Here is a 20,631-nt window from a genome sequence, read left to right as displayed (position 1 = left end):
AGCACGTAACTGGCTGCTTTTGAATTTGTGGTGTTGGCCAGACGCTAGAGTTTTAGGAGCATTCTTAGAAAAGTTGGGCTTGGTAGATATAGAAGTTCATCTTCTGGTATTGTTTGAAAAAGTTCTAGTTGTTCTGGTCCATGCCAATTTTTTATTTTTTCTGTTTTTTAGTCTGTCATCTGTTAAAGTCATATATACATTTTTCCCCAGTGCTGCTCTGGTTCCCAAGTGTCATACTGTTTCTTCCTAACCTTTCCAACACCAAATTTTATTTATTTTTCTTTTTTTTAGACAAAGTCTTGAGCTATCACTCAGGCAGGGGTACAGTGGCACAGTTGCACAATCTCGGCTCACTGCAACCTCCGCGTCCTGGGTTCATGTGATTCTCCCGCCTCAGCCTCTGGAGTAGATGAGATTACAGGGGCCTGCCACCACACCTGGCTAACTTTATGATTTTTAGTAGGAACAGGTTTTCATTGTATTAGCCAGGATGGTCTCAATCTCCTGAACTCGTGATCTGCCCGCCCCAGCCTTGCAAAGTGCTGGGATTACAGGGTCACACCTGTAATCCACTTCTTTCTGCCTCCAGTTCTTCACCAGGTTCTGCCTATGGATGAGCCTATTCTATTTCATCGCCACTGGTGTAGTGAAAATTGTTTGAAATAGCAGCTATACCATGTGCTTTAGGCTCTCCACACTTACACCCTGGTGGGACAGCTTGGGCTTTGTCTCATGGTACATGATAGCTGGCTTGGTAGCCTCAAGTGAGAGTAACTAAATCCACATCTCCTACTTTCTGGTGTGGTACAGAAAGCTTTACACCTGCCTGTTATTCTTTTTCTTTTTTAATTGTCATTGATACTGTGATTACATTGAATATTCTAAATTTATTCCACTTTTAAGATTATACTAGCTTACTTTCAATAACACACAAATCCCTTAACGCTGTATAGCTTCACCCCCATGATTTCCTTATTGAGTTCTCAAAATCATACCTTTATGCATTGTATGTCAAAAACACAAGTTAGTTATAGTATTTTTATTAAGTATATTTTTGTTTTAAATTACATGGGAAACAAATTGTGGAGGTGTGCGCTCTTATTTTTTATGTTTTATCATATCTTATACGTTTATCTTTACCGTAATATATATTCATTCATACCGCTCTTTATTGTCTGTTCATTTTACTCTGAAGTATCCTATAAGGCATTTTTTAAAAAGATAGTCTACTGGTGAAATGTCCCAGCTTTTATCGGGAAATGTCATGATTTCTCCCTCACTTATAAGGGACAATGTTTTGAACATCAGATTTCTGTTCAAAAGTTTCTTCTTACACCATTTGGAATATGTTAATCTATTGCTTTCTGTCCGCTGAGTTTTCAGGTAAGATTGCTGATTAATTTTGAGGGTTCTTGGAACATTACTAGCCACTTCTTTTGTTGCTTCCAAGAGTTTCTCTATCTTTCTTTCAAAGGGTTTAATTATCATATAATTTGAGTTTGTTTCTTGGAGTTTCTCTTACTTGGAGTTTGTTGCGTTTGACATTCTTTACCATTATTGTTTCTAAATAGTCTTCCTGATTCTTTTTGTCACCCTTTGAAATTCCAGTATGCATAATATGGCTGCTTGATAGTGTTCCACAGCATTTTAGGATTTGTTCTCATTACTTTACTTTTTTTTCTATCATTTCCTAACTTAATAATATTAACACTCTTTCTTTGGTTTGCTGATAGTGTGTTCTTCCCCCAGCTCAAGTCTGCTTTTAAATATCTGTAGTGAATTTTTTTTTTACTCTTATCTCTAGACTCTTTTAGGTTTTAAAATAATTTTACTTTTTTATTAAATTTGTTCACAACTTTTTGTGCTTCTTTTGTTTCTTCTATTAGCTGACTCTGAAACTTAATTCTGAATATTATGTTTTAGTAAGACCACCATTTGGGCTGTCTAAAAAAACTTTCAGATCATAATTTCTTTTTAATTGTTAAAATGAGCCATATTTCTCGATTTCACTGTACAGTTTATCTCTAGACTTCTTTAGGTTTTAAAATAATTTTACTCTTTAGATTAATAATTTTTGTTCATAATTGTTTGTGCTTCTTTGTTTATTCTATTAGCTTATTAAGTATCTAAATTTTAAATATTACATTTTGGTAAGGCTGCCATTTGGGCTGTCAAAAAACTTATTTTTTCGTAGTTTTTTTTGTAGTTGTTCTTAAAATGAGACATACTTCCCTATTTCACTCAGTAGTTTGTGATTTTGCCGGGGGTGAAAAAGAGCATTGAAATTTTAAAGTGCTGTAACTTTGAAAATAAGATTTTCTACTTCTATGGTTTGGTAGCATTTTGTTTATTCATTACATAGGCTCTTTCCCTCCTGTAAATCAGCTGTAGTGAGCTTATTCTGGGGTCTTTTTTGAGGCACATTGTTTTGGGGCACGTATCGTTAAAACCACATTTCATTTTATATATATATATATACATTTGTGTGTGTATATATAATTAATATATATGATTTATATATACTATATCAGATATATTATATATAATATATATCAGATATAGTATATATAATATATTATATATTACATACGATATGTATATATGATATAAAATATATAATATATGATATATATCATATATACTATACATAATACATGTATTATATATAGTATATATAATACATGTATTATATATCATATGACATATATGATATATAATATATATTAATTATATTATATAATATAATTATATATATTATATATAATATTATGTTACATAATATATAATACTATATATAAGTCTATATTATATATAATGTATAATTTAATGACATGTTATATATTATATATAATATGTAATATATTATATTATATAATATATATTATTTTGTATATGATTAATTATATATGATTAATTTTGAAAGTTTTAGTCTACAAATGCCTTCAGAGAAAAAGAAGAACAACCAGGAAAAAAATATTTTTGCCTTTTAAATCTACTGAAAGTTGGTTGCACAGAGGGACAAAGAGCCTGCATAATGTTCAGGGAATAAAACAATGACTATTCACCTCTGTCGGGACCTCCATAAGCAGAAGCAGCAATCGGCAAGTGAGTTCCTCCTGAGATTTGGAGGACAGAGTCCCTTCTGTTTACCATGGCTCTTGTAAGCTGCTCCAGAAATATTTGGAAGGCAGCATCCCACAGAGGTGGTTAATAAAGAATAAGTAGCTGCTGCTGATCTGGGCTAGAAAATTGATGAAATTTAATTTTTATTTACTTTGCAAATCTTTTTTTGGAAGCTGGAAAACTTCATGTAGACTCGGAATTCTATAGTAATTGCATCATACTAATCCTTCCACTGCACCTATTGTATACTTGAACAGACAGATATACGGTGATCCGTTGTACATTGCATAACTTTCCCAGAATCTACTATCATTTTACTTTGGCCTATTTGCCTTTACACCTAACGCACGCCTCCCATAGACGTCACAAATGTGACTCCTTTGTTTAAGGGTACACTTGCAACAATGTGTGACTTTTTAAGCAAGAGCTCACATTTACAGTTCTTACAAGTAAAATGTTACATACTCTGACGTTGACTTACATGTTTTCCATACACTCTTTCTTCTGCTTGATCCTGAATTTATTTTTTGCTCTTTTAAAAAATTTGGCTAATATTTTAAAACCTTCTGTTGTATTTTTTATATTACAATTAGGTGTATTTGGGATTTCAATTATTATTGAAATTTTAAAATAGCCTATTATGAACAATACTAACTTGTGTGAATAATTTAGTGTTTAATGTCGACAATATAAAAATATGCTGCTCTTGTAGTTGTCCATCCTTCTCAATTTATATTATTGTCTGTGATTATATCTGTCCACACAGACTGTTCATTAACAGTTAAGTTTGCCAGGGTTGAAATAGTAATAGCATTTTTCTTATAGAGAAGCTTTAGTCACAATTTCCTTTAGCTCTTCTTTACCCAGACATGTTTGCTTGAATTTCATTTTACCAGTTATATATATCAGGTTTGATAGCATTTTTCTGTTAAACTTCGATATCCCACCACCTTCTGACTTCATGGTTTCAGCTGAACAATCATTTGTTACTTTAATCAAGACCTTCTTGTACTTAGCAAATTGCTATTCCTTATCTGCTTTTACAATTTTCTTTGTATTGGCTCTTGATTGCCCATAATGTTTTCTGATGTGGCTATCATTGACTATATTGTGGTTAAAGATTTTTGTCCTCTTTCATCTTTAGATTGAGATTTTTAAGTTCAGGAAATGTTCAGCCATTTTTGCCTTACATATTTTTGGCTTCTGTTATTCTTCATTTATAAGATGTCCATATTGCATGTACCAGTACACCTCGTGGTGTTCTATTTACTGTTGATTTTTTTTTTTTACTTTCTTTTTAAATTTTAATCCTCAGACTGTGTTTTCAGTTTTTATTCCTTCAGATTGAACGAATATTTACCTGCTCAAATGTGCTGTTAAACCCCTTTATTATAGACTTTATTTCGGTAGTTATCCCATTTTTTTAAGGGTTCTTTTGTAATTTGTCTCACTGACGCTCTCATGTGATTCTTTGATCATTTGTCTATCATTTCTCTTTAGTCCTACTTAAGACTGCTGTTTTTAGTTCTTTGTCTATAAAATTTGGGACACACTTAATTCCTGCATTTAGTTTACATTGTTCATAACTTTCTGTCTGTTTCTGTGTTTCTGCTTTTCAGAAAACTATATTTGAAATGTCATAATGTGCTAACACTGAAAGTTACCTCTGCATTTGAAATGTCATAATGTGCTAACTCTGAATGCTTTTTGTTATTTCTGAAATGCAATGTGTTAGTTATTAAAAGCTTAGCTTGCATTCCATTGGCACTTTGAATAAGAGCAATATGAAAACTATCACTTTTAAATACAGGGTATGTATTAACATTCTACTTTAACTCTCAGGGGGATTGTTTATATCTCTCTCCTAACATTCACTTTCTTCTCACTCTGAAGCTACAGATAAACTTGAGGGTTAAAGTATATTGTTTTACATTTCTTTTAGAATGTTACTGTTGTAAAAATATGCATGATTTTTCTAAGTGCTTCAGTATGTTAAACTGCTTTTGAATATTCAGATTTTTACAAATACTAGTCTCTCTAACTTTTGTTCCTGTTTATCCTTAACCTAGTGTAAAAAAACCATATTTTTGTACACAGCAACTTAAATATTTGTGACAAATTCCTGGAATTTCCAATCAGTAGTGACTTCTGAGTTAGGCAAAGGAGAAATAAATGTTTATTTTATCAAATTTTCATATGTCCTCTAGAAAGACTGGGGAAAAAAAATACAATTTAGCACATAAGGGCTTCTTTGCTTTTTCCAGGAGCAGGAATCAAGTCCTCATTTTGACCGTGTGGATTTCAATTCTGAAGGTTTCATTTGTGCCTAGGAGGTGATATAACAATCCTTAAAGAAAAAAAAATTTACGATTTTATAATTGTCTTTCTGGATTAAATGTTTACTTGGTTGATATAAACTATTGATTTTCAGGGTCCAGACTGTCTTTGATGGTTTGAAACTTTTTTTTTCTTGGAATGTTTTGAAACTACCATCCCTGCAGTTTTGCTTTTATTTTTGTCTATGAATCACTGAGTGTTTTCTAATTTCAGAGTTTATGGTTATTTATGAGGTTTATGTTTTGTCTCTTGTTTAAAATACTTAAAGTGAATGTTACACTTCTAATTTTGAATCCCAGGGGTTAGGTTTTTGTTTTAGTGGTTATGTTAGAAAGTTTTTTTTTTTTAAGTCAAATTATCAATTTTGTAGAAAATGTATGAATTAAGATTCTCTGTTATAAAGCACACTTTGATTCCTGTAAAACAAATATACAGTAAGTGGCTTACAAAGTGACTTTCAAATAAATATCTAAAGACAATAATAAGAAAATAATGTAAGCATACAGCAAGATCAATAAGTACAATGATTCCTGGTGGAAGCTGGTATGAATTGTTTTTAAAAATCCAGCTACCTGTGGCTGCAGCAGACTGTAGAAGGGGAAAAATTATAGAGGATAAGCTCATAGACATAACAGACAGTCCACGTGATTGTCTGGGGTTTTTATAGGTCTGCAGATTTTACTTTAGATTTCACTCTAACCCTGGTTCATGACTGAAAGTGGTATTGGTAAGGTTCTTACTAGCATCTATTGCTGAGAGGTTAGAAATGCTGCTAAATATACTAAAATCTTGAGTGTCAGACACCTTTGAGAAGTTAACAGTGTTGAAACATCTGTTGATAAAATTATTTTTAGTGGCTCACAATTGTAACTCTTTGATATTATATTTTGAAGATTTCTTAACTCCAACTTTGGTTTCCATAAAGCAGAGGGATTTGAAAAAGTGTATATAATTTCCATTGATTCAACTTAGGGTAAACATTAATAAAGTAAGGTCAGTTCAGTTAATCAATGATTAGAAATTAAACAATATATTTTCTATTTCTCTGTTTTTCCTTCCAATTACTTTTTCAACATTTTTGTAATACATGAATGTCAAAAAATAACACCTTTGTCAGCCTCTGTTTTGGAGGTACCAAGGGAGAAAAGTCAATGAATGGCATTTGGGATAGAGCTGATCTTTAGTACAGTTGAAAGGCATCAATAATACACGTGCATACAGGTGCATTGGCACACTATATTATGGATACACATTGTGCTTGAGAAAACACAATGTGTGTCCATAATATAGTCATGAATGATCCCAGTCATAATATAGTCAAGAATGATCCTAGGATATTACAATAAGGGAGCCAAATGAAAGCAAATTTTCAAGGATTATAGCTGGGGTTGGAGGATTTTCAATTTTGCTAAAGTTAGTTAGTAGAACCAATGCTCAATTATCACCCACATTTAAAAAATAATTTGATAGAAGTTTGCATAGTGGGCATCTTTGATCAGAATTATTTGTTCTCTGCCTCGTTCGAACATAATAAAATAATGCATTCAGAAGCAATGCATATTAGACAGTAAGAGAAAACAAAAATCAACAAATGAGGAAACTGATGTAACAGGAAAAATTTCTAAAAATGTTAAGATAGATCCAAAAGGAGGTGAATTTCTACAATGGAAAATCTTTTTCATTTGAATCAAAAATTTGTTTCAGAACGTGAGCAACTAGCAGCAAACTGGTAATTATCTACATTTACACTGCTTCCTTAGTTCCCACTTAGCACCTGAGCTGTAGGCTCTGTTGTTGATGCTAGGGCCTTCTCCACTTGGCAGAACTCCTACCCATATAGGGCTTGCTTTTTCTCCAAGATTAATAAAATGCCATTGAATACCTAAAAGGAAAAGGCAAGATTAACTTTTTTTTTGCTTAATATACTAAAGGAGAGCTCTGTTGTTAAGACACAATCTTGGAAAAATGCAGAGAGTGTGAAATTGAGGCATTGGAGACAGTAAGTGGTGTACAGAAGCTGGCACTATTTGTAGAAGCAAAGTTGTTCAGGTAAAGCTTGTAGTGAAAGAGAAATATTTATTGAAACCTGTGACTGACCTGATTTTTCAAACTGCTGGCACTATTTTATTATTATTACTGTTACTATTACTATTACTACCTGTAACAGTTTTTTCACTGAGGGAGCTAGGCTTTATAGATTACTTAAATTTAAACATGATGTTCATGGGTACATTTTACAATGATTACAGAACCAGTATTTACTAAAAGTTTCTGAAAGTTTAAATTGTCATTTTCTAAGAAGACATAATACACCTTTGTTTTTAAAGAAATGAAGTGTATTTACTAATTGGTAGCCATTTGTTAAATAATTCATCTGATATATGTTCTAGAGGCTTGGAATTAAGTAAGTAGAAAAATAAGTACTTTAAAATTTCTTTTTTTTTTTTTTTTACATAGATGTGTATGGACCACTGAAGCACATATACACGTGTATATATGACAGGATTGTTTTGTATGGAATTAGTTTACAATGTCACCATTGAACAAGCTGCCTTATTAAAAGAAGCTTTACAGTTTTAGTATTTATTAAAAGAATGCTTTTTGATTGTATCCTAGGGATAGGGATCAGCTCAAGACGTGAAGGAAGAAGACGGGTGACTTCTCCATTTCCAGCTGAGGTACCGGGTTCATCTCACTGGGGAGTGTTATCAAGTGGGTGCAGGACAGTGGATGCAGTGGACCGAGTATGACTCAAAGCAAGGTGAGACATCACCTCACCCAGGAAGCAAAAGGGGTCAGAGAATTCCCTTTCCTAGTCAAAGAAAAGTGTGACAGATGGCACTTGAAAGATCAAGTCACTCCCACCCTAACACTGCACTTTTCCAACGGTCTTAGCAAATGGCACATCAGAATATTATAGCCTGTGAATTGGTTGGAGGGTCCTATGCCCACAGAGCCTCACTCATTGCTAGCATGGCAGCCTGAGATCAAACTGCAAGGTGGAAGTGAGGCTGGGGGAGGGGCGCCCACCATTGCTGAGGCTTGAGCAGGTAAAGGAAGGGGCTGGGAAGGTCAAACTGCGTGGAGCCCCCCGCAGCTCAAGGAAGCCTGCCTGCTTCTGTAGATTCCACCTGTGGGGGCAGGGTATAGCCAAACAAAGGGCAGCAGAAACCTCTACAGACTTAAATGTCCCTGTCTGACAGCATGGAGGAGAGTAGTGTTTCTCCCAGCACACAGCTGGATATCTGAGATCGGACAGACTGCCTCCCCAGGTTGGTCCTGGATCCCCAGGTAGCCTAACTGGGAGGCACCCATCAGTATGGTCAGAATGACACCTCACATGGCCGGGTAATTCCCTGAGACGAAACTTCCAGAGGAACGATCAGGCAGCAACATTTGCTGTTCACCAATATCTGCTGTTCTGCAGCCTCTGCTGCTGATACCCAGGGAAACAGGGTCTGGAGTGGACCTCCAGCAAACTCCAACAGACCTGCAGCTGAGGGTCCTGACTGTTAGAAGGAAAACTAACAAACAGAAAGAATATCCACACCAAAACCCCATCTGTACATCACCATCATCAAAGACCAAAGATAGTTAAAACCACAAAGATGGGGACAAAATAGAGCAGAAAAAATGGAAGCTCTAAAAATCAGAGCACCTCTCCTCCTCCAAAGGAACACAACTCCTCACCAGCAATGGAACAAAGCTGCATGTAGAATGGCTTGGACGAGTTGCAGGAAGAAGGCTTCAGACGATCAAACTACTCTGAGCTAAAGGAGGAAGTTCAAACCCATGACAAAGAAGTTAAAAACCTTGGAAATAATTAGAGGAATGGGTATCCAGAATAACCAATGGAGAGAAGTCCTTAAAGGACGTGATGGAGCTGAAAAGCAAAGCACAAGATCTACTTGAGGAAGGCACAAGCCTCAGTAGCTGATTCAATCAACTGGAAGAAAGGGTATTAGTGATGGAAAATCAAACAAATGAAATGAAGTGAGAAGAGAAGTTTAGAGATAAAAGAATAAAAAGAAGTGAACAAAGGCTCCAAGAAATATGGGACTATGTGAAAAGACCAAATCTATGTCTGATTGGTGTACCTGAAAGTCACAGGGAGAATGGAACAAAGATGGAAAACTCTCTGCAGAATATTATCCAGGAGAACTTCCCCAATCTAACAAAGCATTCCAACATTCAAATTCAGGAAATACAGAGAACACCACAAAGATACTCCTCGAGAAGGGCAACTCCAAGACACATAATTTTCAGATTTGCCAAAGTTGAAATGAGGGGAAACAATGTTAAGGGCAGCCAGAGAGAAAGGTCGGTTTACCCACAAAGGGAAGCCCATCAGGCTAACAGCCGATCTCTCAGCAGAAAGCGTACAAGCCAGAAGAGAGTGGGTGCCAATATTAAACATTCTTAAAGAAAATAATTTTCAACCTAGAATTCTATATCCAGCCAAACTAAGCTTCATAAGTGAAAGAGAAACAAAATTCTTTACGGACAAGCAAACGCTGGGAGATTTTGTCATCATCAGGCCTGCCCTAAAAGAGCTCCTGAAGGAAGTGCTAAACATGGAAAGGAACAACTGGTACCAACCACTGTCACTACATGCCAAATTTGAAAACCATCGAGGCTAGGAAGAAACATCATCAACTAATGAGCAAAATAATCAGCTAACATCATAATGACAAGATCAAATTCACACATAACAATATTAACCTTAAATGTAAATGGGCTGAATGTTCCAATTAAAAGACACAGACTGACAACTTGGATAAAGAGTCAAGACCATCACTGTGCTGTATTCAGGAAACCCATCTCACGTGCAGAGACACACATAGGCTCAAAATAAAGGGATGGAGGAAGAGCTACCAAGCAAACGGAAAACAAAAAAAGGCAGGGGTTGCAATCCAAGTCCTGATAAAACAGACTTTAAACCAACAAAGATCAAAAGAGACACGGAAGGCCATTACATAATGGTAAAGCGATCCCTTCAACAAGAAGAGCTAACTATCCTAAATATATAGGCACCCAATACAGTAGCACCCAGATTCATAAAGCACGTCCTAAGTGACCTACAAAGATACTTATAATCACACACAATAATGGGAGACTGTAACACCACACTGTCAACATTAGACAGATCAATGAGGCAAAAAGTTCACAAGGATATCCAAGAATTGAACTCAGCTTTGCACCTAGCGGACCTAATAGACATCTACAGAATTCTTCATCCCAAATCAACAGAATATACATTCTTTTCAGCACCACGTGTCACACCTATTCCAAAATTTACCACATAGTTGGAACAAAAGCATGCCTCAGCACATGTAAAGGAAGAGAAATTATAGCAAACTGTCTCTCAGAGCACAGTGCAATCAAACTAGAGCTCAGGATTAGGAAACTCACTCAAAACCGCTACACTACATGGAAACTGAGCAACCTGTTCCTAAATGACCACTGGGTACACAGCAAAATGAAGGAAGAAATAAAGATGTTCTTTGAAACCAACGAGATCAGGGACACAACATGCCAGAATATCTGGGACACATTCAAAGCAGTGTGAAGAGCTAAATTTATAGCACTAAATTCCCACAACAGAAAGCAGGAAATATCTAATTCGCATCCTAATATCACAATTAAAAGAACTAGAGAAGCAATGCCAAACACATTCAAAAGCTAGCAGAAGGCAAGAAATAACTATGATCAGATCAGAAGTGAAGGAGATAGAGACACTAAAAACCCTTCAAAAAATCAGTTCATCCAGGAGCTGGTTTTTTTTGAAATCATCAACAAAACTGGCAGACCACTAGCAAGACTAATACAGAAGAAAAGATAGAAGAATCAAATAGATGCAACAAAAAATGTAAAGGGAATACGATCACCAATCCCACAGAAATACAAACTACCATCCGAGAGTACTATAAACACCTCTACGCAAATAAACTTGAAAATCTAGAAGAAATGGATAAATTCCTGAACACATACAACCTCCCAAGTCTAAACTAGGAAGAATTTGAATCTCTTAATAGACCAATAACAGGCTCTGAAATGGAGGAAATAATTGATAGCTATACAACCAAAAAAATTCCCGGACCAGATGGATTCACAGCTGAATTCTACCAGAGGTACAAGGAAGAGTTGGTATCATTCCTTCTGAAACTATTCCAATCAATAGAAAAAGAGGGAATCCTCTCTAAGTCATTTTAGGAGGCCAGCATCATCCTGACACTGAAGCCTGGCAGAGACACAACAAAAAAAGCGAAATTTAGACCAATATCAATGATGAACATCGATGCAAAAATCCTCAAGAAAATACAGACAAACAGAATCCAGCAGCACATCAAAAAGCTTATCCACCATGATTAAGTGGGCTTTATCCCAGGGATTCAAGGCTGGTTCAACATACGCAAATCAATAAATGTAATGCAGCATATAAAGAGAAGAAATGACAGAAATCACATGATTATCTCAATAGATGAAGGAAAGGCCTTTGACAACATTCAACAATCCTGCATGCTAAAAATTCTCAATAAATTAGATATTGATGGGACGTATCTCAAAATACTAAGAGCTATCTATGACAGACCCACAGCTGATATCATACAGAATGGGCAAAAACTGGAAGCATTCCCTTTGAAAACTGGCACAACACAGTGATGTCCTCTGTCACAACTCCTGTTCAACATAGTGTTGGAAGTTCTGGCCAGGGCAATCAGGCAGGAGAAGGATATAAAGGGTATTGAATTAAGAAAAGAAGAAGTCAAATTGTCCCTGTTTGCAGATGATAAGATTGTATATTATCTGTCCCCAACATCTCAGCCCAAAATCGCCTTAAGCTGAAAGGCTACTTCAACAAAGTCTCAGGATACAAAATCAATGTGCAAAAATCACAGGCATACTTAGACACCAATAACAGACAAACACAGAGCCAACTCATGAGTGAAATCACATTCACAATCGCTTCAAAGAGAAAAAAATAGATTCACCAAAGTTGAAATGAAGGAAAAAATGTTAAGGGCAGCCAGACAGAAGGGTTGGGTTACCCACAAAGGGAGCCCATCAGACTAAAAGTGGATCTCTTGGCAGAAACTCTACAAGCCACAAGAGAGTGGGGGCCAATATTCAACATTCTTAAAGAAAAGTATTTTCCATCCAGAATTTCATATCCAGCCAAACTAAGCTTCATAAGTGAAGGAGAAATAAAATACTTTACAGAGAAGCAAATACTCAGAGATTTTGTCACCACCAGGCCTGCTCTAAAAGAGCTCCTGAAGGAAGCACTAAAAATGGAAACGAACAACAGGTACCAGCCACTGCAAAAACATGCCAAATTGTAAAGACCGTCGAGGCTAGGAAGAAACTGCATCAATAAAGAGCAAAATAACCAGCTAACATCATAAAGACAGGATCAAATTCACACATAACAATATTAACTTTAAATGTAAATGGGCTAAATGCTCCAATTAAAGGACACACACTGGCAAGTTGGATAAAGGGTCAAGACCCATCAGTGTCCTGTATTCAGGAAATGCATCACACGTGCAGAGACACACATAGGCTCAAAATAAAAGGATAGAGTAAGACCTACCAAACGAATGGAAAACAAAAAAAGGCAGGGGTTGCCATCTGAGTCCTGATAAAACAGACTTTAAACCAACAAAGATCAAAAGAGACAAAGAAGGCCATGACATCATGGTAAAGGGATCAATTCTAAAAGAAGAGCCAACTATCCTAAATATGTATGCACCCAATATAGGAGCACCCAGATTCATAAAGCAAGTCCTGAGTGACCTACAGAGAGACTTAGACTCCCACACTATAACAATGAGATACTTTAACACCCCACTGTCAACATTAGATAGATCAATGAGACAGAAAGTTAACAAGGATACCCAGGAATTGAACTCAGCTCTGCACCAAGAGGAACTAATAGACATCTACAGAACTCTCCACCCCAAATCAACAGAATATACAGTTTTTTCAGAACCACACCACACCTCTTCCAAAATTGACCATATAGTTGCAAGAAAAGCACTCCTCAGCAAATGTAAAAGACCAGAAATTATAACAAACTCTCTGTCAGATCACAATGCAATCAAACTAGAACTCAGAATGAAGAAACTCACTCAACTACATGGAAACTGAACAACCTGCTCCTGATTGACTACTGGGTACATAACTAAATAAAGGCAGAGATAAAAATGTTCTTTGAAACCAAGGAGAACAAAGACACAACATACCAGAATCTCTGGGACATATTTGAAGCAGTGTGTAGACGGAAGTTTACAGCACTAAATGCCCACAAGAGAAAGCAGGAAACATCCAAAATTGACACCCTAACATCACAATTAAAAGAACTAGAAAAGCAAGAGCAAACACATTCAAAAGCTAGCAGAAGGCAAGAAATAACTAAAATCACAGCAGAACTGAAGGAAATAGAGACAAAAAAAAAAAAAAGAAAAAAAACCCTTCAAGAGATTAATGAATCCAGGAGCTGGCTTTCTGAAAAGATTAAGAAAATTGGTAGGCCACTAGCAAGAAAGATAAAGAAGAAAAGAGAGAAGAATCAAATAGACACAATAAAAACTGTTAAAGGGCATATCACCACAGATCGCACAGAAATACAAACTACCATCAGAGAATACTGTAAACACCTCTGTGCAAAGAAACTAGAAAATCTAGAAGAAATAGAGAAATTGCTCAACACATACACCCTCCCAAGACTAAACCGGGAAGAAGTTGCAACTCTGAATAGAACAATAAGAGGCTCTGAAATTGTGGCAATAATCAATAGCTTACCAACCAAAAAGAGTACAGGACCAGATAGATTCACAGCTGAATTCCACGAGAGGTACAAGGAGGAACTGGTACCATTCCTTCTGAAACTATTCCAATCAATAGAAAACGAGGGAGTCCTCCCTAACTCATTTTATGAGGCCAGCATCATCTTGACACCAAAGCCGGGCAGAGACACAAACAAAAAAGAGAATTTTAGACCAATATCCTTGATGAACATTGATGGAAAAATCCTCAGAAAAATACGGGCAAACCGAATCCGGCACCACATCAACAAGCTTATCCACCATGATCAAGTGGGCTTCATCCATGGGATGCAAGGCGGGTACAACATAAGCAAATCAATAAATGCAAATCAGTATATAAACGGCACCAACGACAAAAACCACATGATTATCTCAATAGATGCAGAAAAGGCCTTTGACGAAATTCAACAATGCTTCATGCTACAATCTGTCAATAAATTAGGTATTGATGGGACGTATCTCAAAATAATAAGAGCTATCTGTGACAAACCCACAGCCAATATCATACTGAATGGGCAAAAACTGGAAGCATTCCCTTTGAAAACTGGCACAGGAGAGAGATGCCCTCTCTCACCACTCCTATTCAACATAGTTTTGGAAGTTCTGGTCAGGGCAATTAGGCAGAAGAAGGAAATAAAGGGTATTCAATTAGGAAAAGAGGAAGTCAAATTGTCCCTGTTTAGAGATGACACGACTGTGTATCCAGAAAACCTCATTGTCTCAGCCAAAATCTCCTGAAGCTGATAAGCAACTTCAGCAAAGTCTCAGGATACAAAATCAATGAACAAAAATCACAAGCATTCTTATACACCAATAAGAGACAAACACAGAGCCAAATCATGAGTGAACTCCCATTCACAATTGCTTCAAAGAGAATAAAATACCTAGGAATCCAACTTACAAGGGATGTGAAGGAGCTCTTAAAGGAGAACTACAAAGAACTGATCAAGGAAATAAAAGAGGATACAAACAAATGGAAGATCTTTCCATGCTCATGGGTTGGAAGAATCAATATCGTGACTATGGCCATGCTGTCCAAGGTAATTTGCAGACTCAATGCCATCCCCATCAAGCTACCAATGACTTTCTTCACAGAATTGGAAAAAACTACTTCAAAGTTCATATGGAACCAAAAAAGAGCCTGAATCACCAAGTCAATCCTAAGCCAAAAGAACAAAGCTGGATGCATCATGCTAATGCTACCTAACTTCAAACTATACTACAAGGCTACAGTAACCAAAAGAGCATGGTACTGGTACCAAAACAGAGATATAGATCAATGGAACAGAACAGAGCCCTCAGAAATAACTCCACATATCTACAACTATCTGATCTTTGACAAACCTGAGAAAAACAAGCAATGGGGAAAGGATTCCCTATTTAATAAATGGTGCTGGGAAAACTGGCTAGCCATATGTAGAAAGCTGAAACTGGATCCTTTCATTACACCTTACACAAAAATTAATTCAAGATGGATGAAAGACTTACATGTTAGACCTAAAACCATAAGAACCCTAGAAAAAACCTAGGCAACACCATTCAGGACATAGTCATGAACAAGGACTTCATGTCTAAAACACCAAAAGCAAAGGCAACAAAAGCCAAAATTGACAATTGGGATCTAATTTAATTAAAGAGTTTCTGTACAGCTAAACAAACTACCATCAGAATAAACAGGCAACCTACAAAATGGGAGAAAATTTTCACAACCTATTCATCTGACAAAGGGCTAATATCCAGAATCTACAAAGAACTCAAACAAATTTAGAAGAAAAAAACAAATAACCCCATCAAAAATTGTGCAAACGACATGAACAGACACTTCTCAAAAGAAGACATTTATATAGCGAAAAAGTACATGAAAACATGCTCACCATCACCGACCATCAGAGAAATTCAAATCAAAACCACAATGAGATACCATCTCACACCAGTTAGAATGGCAATCATTAAAAAGTTAGGAAACAGCAGGTGCTGGAGAGGATGTGGAGAACTAGGACCACTTTTACACTGTTGGTGGGACTGGAAACTAGTTCAACCATTGCGGAAGTCAGTGTGGGGATTCCTCAGGGATCTAGAACTAGAAATACCATTTGATCCAGCCATCCCATTACTGAGTATATAACCAAAGGACAGTAAATTATGCTGCTATAAAGGCACATGCACGCGTATGTTTATTGCGGCACTATTCACAATAGCAAAGTCTTCGAGCCAACCAAAATGTCCAACAACGATAGACTGGATTAAGAAAATGTGGCACATATACACCATGGTATATCTTGCAGGCAGAAAAAATGATGAGTTCATGTGCTTTGTAGGACATGGACGAAACTGGAAATCATCACTCTCAGTAAACTAACGCAACGACAAACAACCAAACACCACATGTTCTCACTCATAGGTGGGAATTGAACAATGAGAACACATGGACACAGGAAGGGGAACATCACACTCTGGGGACTGCTGTGGGGCGGGGGGAGGGTGGAGGCAGGAGAGATAGCATTAGGACATATACCTAATGCTAAGTGAAGAGTTAATGGGTGCAGCACACCAACATGGCACATGGATACATATGTAACAAACCTTCACATTGTGCACATGTACCTAAAACTTAAAGTGTAATAATAAAAAAATAAAATAAAATAAGAGAATAAAATACCTAGGAATCCAACTTACAAGGGACGTGGAGTACATCTCCTAGGGGAACTGCAAACCACTGCTCAATGAAATAAAAGAGGATATACACAAATGGAAGAACATTCCATGCTCATGTGTAGGAAGAATCAATATCATGAAAATGGCCATACAGCCCAAGGTAATTTACAGATTCAATGCCATTCCCATCAAGCTACCAATGACTTTCCTCACAGAATTGGAAAAAAAGAAACTATTTTAAAGATCACATGGAACCGAAAAAGAGCCTTCATTGCCAAGACAATCCTAGGCCAAAAGAACAAAGCTGGAGGCATCACGCTCCTGACTTCAAACTATACTACAAGGCTACAGTAACCAAAACAGCATGGTACTGGTACCAAAACAGAGATGTAGATCAATGGAACAGAACAGAGCCCCAGAAATAATGCTGCATGTCTACAACCATCTGATCTGTGACAAACCTGACAAAAACAAGAAATGGGGAAATGATTCCTTATTTAATAAATGGTGCTGGGATAATTGGCTAGCCACATGTAGAAAGCTGTAACTGGATCAATTCCTTACACCTCATAAAAAAATCAATTCAAGATGGATTAAAGACTTAAATATTAGACCTTAAGCCATAAAAACCCTGGAGGAAAACCTGGACTATACCATTCAGGATATAGGCATGGGCAAGTGTTTCGTGGCTACAACACCAAAAGCAATGGCAACAAAAGCCAAAATTGACAAATGGGATCTAACTAAACTAAAGAGCCTCTGCACAGCAAAAGAAACTGCCATCAGAGTGGACAGGCAACCTAAAGAATGGGAGAAAATTTTCACAATCTACTCATCTGACAAAGGACTAACATCCAGAATCTACAAATAACTCCAAAAAATTTACAAGAAAATAAAAAACCATCAAAAAGTGGGTGAAGGATATGAACAGACACTTCTCGAAAGAAGACATTTATGCAGCCAAAAGACACAAGAAAAAATGCTCACCATCACTGGCCATCAGAGAAATGCAAATCAAAACCACAATGAGATAGCATCTCACACCAGTTAGAATGGTTATCATTAAAAAGTCAGGAAACAACAGGTGCTGGAGAGGATGTGGAGAAATGGGAACACTTTTACACTGCTGGTGGGACTGTAATCTAGTTCAACCATTGTGGAAGTCAGTGTGGGGATTCCTCGGGGATCTAGAACTAGAAATACCATTTGACCCAGCAATCCCATTACTGGGTATATACCCAAAGGATTCTGAATCATGCTGCTATAAAGACACATGCACACGTATATTTATTGTGGCACTATTCACAGTAGCAAAGACTTGGATCCAAGCTGAATGTCCAGCAATGATAGACTAGATTAAGAAAATGTGGCCCATATACATCATAGAATACTATGCAGCCATAAAAGATTATGAGTTCCTGTCGTTTGTAGGGACATGGTTGAAATTGGAAATCATCATTCTCAGTAAACTATCGCAAGGACAAAAAACCAAACTCTGCATGTTCTCACTCATAAGTGGGAATTGAACAATGAGAACACACGGACACAGGATGGGGAACATCAGACACTGGAGCCTGTTTTGGGGTAGGGGGCGTGGGGAGGGATAGCATTTGGAGACATACCTAATGTTAAATGACGTGTTAATGGGTGCAACACACCAACATGGCACGTGTATACATATGTAACTGACCTGCACGTTGTGCACATGTACCCTATAACTTAAAGTGTAATAAAAGAAAATGCTTTTTGAGAATACTTACAAACTGTTTAATTTGCCATCCCTTTATATATTTTTATATATGCACATATGTATGTGTGTGTGTGTGTACCTATATGTATATATAAATATGACAGGGAGGTTATAAGTACTTATGCACGTGATCCCAGTAGGCTGCCTGCAAGCTGAGCCAAAAGGAGAGCAAGTCTGCGTCCCAAACCTGAAGAACTTGGAGTTCACTGTCCGAGAGAAAATGTATCCAGCATAGAAGCAAGACATATGCTTTGGAAGCTAGGCCCATCTCACTTTTTGACATGTTTCTGTCTGTTTGATGTTTGCTAGAAGCTGACGAGATTGTGCCCACCAGATTAATGTAGATCTTCCCATTGACTCAAATGCTAATTTTTGGGGGGGAAAAAACGCATCCAGGATTAATAATCTGTATCCCTCAATCCAATTAATTAGACACTCAGCATTAACCATCACAAATCCGCCCCTTGTTAACTTGAATCGAAATGCATCTTCTGCTATAATACATAATCTTCAAATGCAGAACAAAAATGAGGTAATACCTACACCTAACATAATTCAATTATCCTCTTACAACCAGGAATGCAACAACACCCAATGAAAACACTATTTCATGAAGTTTGCAATATGCAAATGTTGATAAGAACTCAATAAATCTTATGTAGCATGATAAAGGAAAATAAAAAACATATTCTCAGTACATGTGTATACATGCACAACTCTTTTTTTTTTAGCAAAAGAAGGAGGAAACACTTAAGACAACGTCCTCATTTCTGCAGCTGGTCATGTGTTTATAGCAGGTATGGATGACTAACTTCTTCTACTAGCCATTCTGTGTTCCTTTTGCCTTCAGCAAGCTCCTCAGCAGGTTGCGGTTTTTATTGTTTTGTTGTTGTTTTTGTTGCCTCTTTTTGTTGTTGTTACCCTGGTGAGTGACCAAAACCTTAATACCTGAAGGGTCTGATGCAACTGTAGCCCTGTCAGGATTGGGCTGTTGTAGTTTTCACTGACATTAATCACACTTCATGGTAATTCTAAAACACATGTTAATGCATCTTCTGTATGTTATACCACACTCTTTCTTCCCTCCATCGTGGAGGAGTAGGCTGATTTCATCTTGATAGTTCAGGTCAATCAACCCAGTCAACACTGTTACTGCCTTTTTAGAATGTTGGCATAAAGGGAGGAGGAGGCCCAAGTGTCCAGGTGGCAATCTTGACTTCCACTTTAATGTAAACATTGTTGTTTCATCTGGTGGCAGCACTTTTCCTCGGGGAGTTAAGACCTCTAGGCCAGCAGAACATAATATCATAAAAAACAGGAAACAAAAATGTTGCTAGTGAAACACCAGTAGTGATAGTGAGTGGCAAAATTTCTACTTCCATCACTTGATTCCTGGACCAGTGAAATTTGGCTATGGAAGTAACAATACCATATATTGGATGCTGATTCAGAGAATACGTGGTCTTCTGGAGAACTTTGCAATAGCCCTGCAAAGTATTGTTACATAGTTGACATTGCAATTGTAACTTCAAAAGGCCACTTCAGAATCCTATTAATTTAGTTGCTTCAGGATAATGAGAAACATGGTAAGACCAATAGATGTAATGAGCAGGAGCTCATGGTCACATTTCTTTAGCTGTAAAGTTAGTGCACTGGTCAGAGGCAATGTTGTGTTGAATACCATAATGGTGAATAAGGCATTTTGCGAGACCACGAATGGCAGTCTTATCAGAAGCATTGCGTGAAGAGTGGGGAAACCCATATCCACAGTAACTGGCTATTCCAGTGAGGACAAACTTCTGCCATTTCCTTGATGAAAGAAGTCCGATATAATTAATGTGTCACCATGTAGCTGGCTGATCACCCCAAGAAACTGGGCCATACTGAGGGCTCAGTTTTGGTCTCTGCTGCTGGCAAATTGGGCACTCAGCAGTGGCC

Source organism: Pongo abelii, chromosome Y (genome assembly GCF_028885655.2).
Source record: "Pongo abelii isolate AG06213 chromosome Y, NHGRI_mPonAbe1-v2.0_pri, whole genome shotgun sequence".
Classification (NCBI taxonomy): Eukaryota; Metazoa; Chordata; class Mammalia; order Primates; family Hominidae; genus Pongo; species Pongo abelii.
The sequence above is the reverse complement of the archived record's forward strand: the minus strand, read 5'-3'. Positions refer to the sequence as shown.